Below are 2509 nucleotides of genomic sequence, written 5' to 3'. Positions count from 1 at the left end.
AAAAAAAAAAAAAGCTGTCTTAGTCAGCTTGGGCTGCTATAACGAAAAATCATAAACTGGGTGGCTTAAACAACAATGTATTTCTCACAGTTCTGGAAGCTAGGAAGTGCACGATCAGGCACCAGCAGATTTGATGTCTGGTGAGGGATTTCTGGTTCATAGATGGTGCCTTCTAGCTGTGTCCTCACTTGGTAGAAGGGAGGAATGAACTCCCTTGGGCATATTTTACGGAGACACTAATCCCATTCATGAGGGCTCTACCCTCAGGACCTTATCTAATCCTAATTACCTCCCAAATATCATCTCCCACTATCATCACATTAGGGGGTAGGATTTCAATACATGAATTTTGGGAAGCCTAGAGCATTCAGTTTATAACAATAACAAATGTTTATTCTACTTGATTCTGTGGCTAGTTGGGTGATTCTTCTGGTCTGAACTGGTTTGGTTGGGGCTGGATGGTCTAGAACCGCCTCGCTCATATGTCTGGCCTCAGTGGAATCCCAGGACTGTGGGTATGGCTGGAGCTTCTTTCTGTGTAGTGCCTCTCGTCTTCAAGTAGTACTGCCAGGAACAGCTTGTTGACATGGTGCCACAAGGGTTCCCACAAGCAAGAGCCTCTGTTTGCATGACATTTGCTATCATCCCATTGGCCAAAGAAGGTTATATAGCCAAGCCCAGATTCAGCAGGTAGAAAAACAGACTCTACTGCTTTTTAAGAAGAGGGGCAAAATCACATTGCAAAGGAGCGTGCATGCAGAGACAAGATAAATTGGAGGGTATTGCCGTAACAACCTAATGTAGCTGATAATAAGAATCCAGCTTCCAGTGTGCTTAGAAATTTCAACTTTCATTTCAATTCAAAAAGTATGCTCATTTTCAACTATGGTCTCTGCATGCCAGTAAAACTTAACTTATTTTGGCATGCCAGGCTACTTCCCCCAGGAGCCTTTCCCATGCTGTTTGCTCTGCCTGGAATGCTCCTCCCCTCTCCGTGCCAGGCTAATTATTATATTTCCTTTAAGTCCCTTCCTAAAGTCACTTCCTTAGGGAGCCTTTCCTGACTCTTCAGACCAGGCCAGGTCTCCTGTTCTACACACTCAGGGCACTACAGATGCTGTGTTTACAGCACGTACCACCACTGTCATGAATTACTTTGTTGTACAATTATTTGTTTAATATCAGTCTCTCTCTCTTTCTCTCAACCTCAACCAAAGGAGCTCCAGGGCAGAGACTGGGTCTATCTTGTTGACTGCTGAATTCCCAGCATCTAGTACGATGTCTAGCATGGAGTAAGTGCTCGGAATTGGAGGAATAAATGGATGAGCCTATGAATGAATGGCCTGCAATGTGCTCAGCATGGAATAGGCCTGCTTAAAAACCTGTTGGAGTAGCAGATATGGAAAACTGCAACCTGGTGGGGAGTGAAGACTGGGTCGTACAAAATGATTGAGAACAACTCAGAACCAAATAGAGGGTGAAATACCAGATGCTGGGCTGCAAATGCCATGGAGACTGGGAAGAAGGGATTAGGATAAATCAGGTGGTCACAGAAGGTCATAGCGGGTAGCACTTGAGTGAGGTCCAGAGGAGGAGCGGGATTTAGAGGCAAGGATTTAGAGGAGGAGCAGGATTTAGAGGCAGTTTGTAGGGAGGCTAATATATTAAGGTCATGAGTTTGCTCATCTGTAGTTCCTGTTCTACTCAAATCCTCATAAGCTCTTTATCATAAGAGAAAGTAGGCAGGAGAGTAAGGGGAGATGGTTCAGTGGAGCCAGTCCTACTGTTATTGAAACAGCTCCAAAAGGTTATGTTTCAGAGGAAACTGCAAAGTTGTGTCATCCACACAAGCAAAAAACGGCTCATTTAGAGACCAGAGAGATTCCTCTGAGCCACTGAAACAGAACAACAGTAAACATCTGCTTCTACTCTTCTGGAAACATTGTGGTCTGGATGCTCTGTGTGTCACTCCTCTGCTCTTTTGCTTTTAACTATTATGAAAACGTCCAAACCTACATGAAGAAAAGAGTTTAAGAAAGTCCATCACCAACTTCAGAAAACATCAATGCTTCATCAGATTTGTTTCATGTCTCTCCGTCTCAACCTTAAGTTTTTTTCTCCTAAAGCATTTTAGAGCAAATCCTAGATACCATGTTATGGCACTCCTAAGTACTTCAATACAGACATCTAAAGGAAATAAGGGCATATCTTATGTAACCATAACACCTTTTCATACCCAACAAAATAGAGCATAATTTGTCAACATTCTTTAACACCTAGTTCATATTCAAAATTTCTTGATTGTCTAAAAAAATGTCTTTTTGCAGTTGGTTTCTTTGACTCAGAATCTAAACAAGATCCTCACATTAATATCTTTTAAATCTCTTTTAATCTAGACTGTGGATGTTCTCTTTCAGCTGGGGCTTCCTTTACCAACAGCCTGCCTCAGCCCTCACAGTCCTTATCTCGCTCCTGGATTGGCAGGGAGCTGAAAGATCAGAAGCAGGAG

The 2509-nt window shown here is 42.8% G+C and overlaps 1 long non-coding RNA gene across 1 annotated transcript in view; it reads right to left on the bottom strand.

Moving 5' to 3' along the window:
* Nucleotides 1–2509, bottom strand: part of LOC105536392 — a 36264-nt gene that overhangs the window by 4124 nt on the left and 29631 nt on the right. The window lies entirely within an intron of this gene.

Source organism: Mandrillus leucophaeus, unplaced genomic scaffold (genome assembly GCF_000951045.1).
Source record: "Mandrillus leucophaeus isolate KB7577 unplaced genomic scaffold, Mleu.le_1.0 Scaffold159, whole genome shotgun sequence".
In the NCBI taxonomy this organism is placed as follows: Eukaryota; Metazoa; Chordata; class Mammalia; order Primates; family Cercopithecidae; genus Mandrillus; species Mandrillus leucophaeus.
This window is presented reverse-complemented; position numbering and strand designations above follow the sequence as displayed.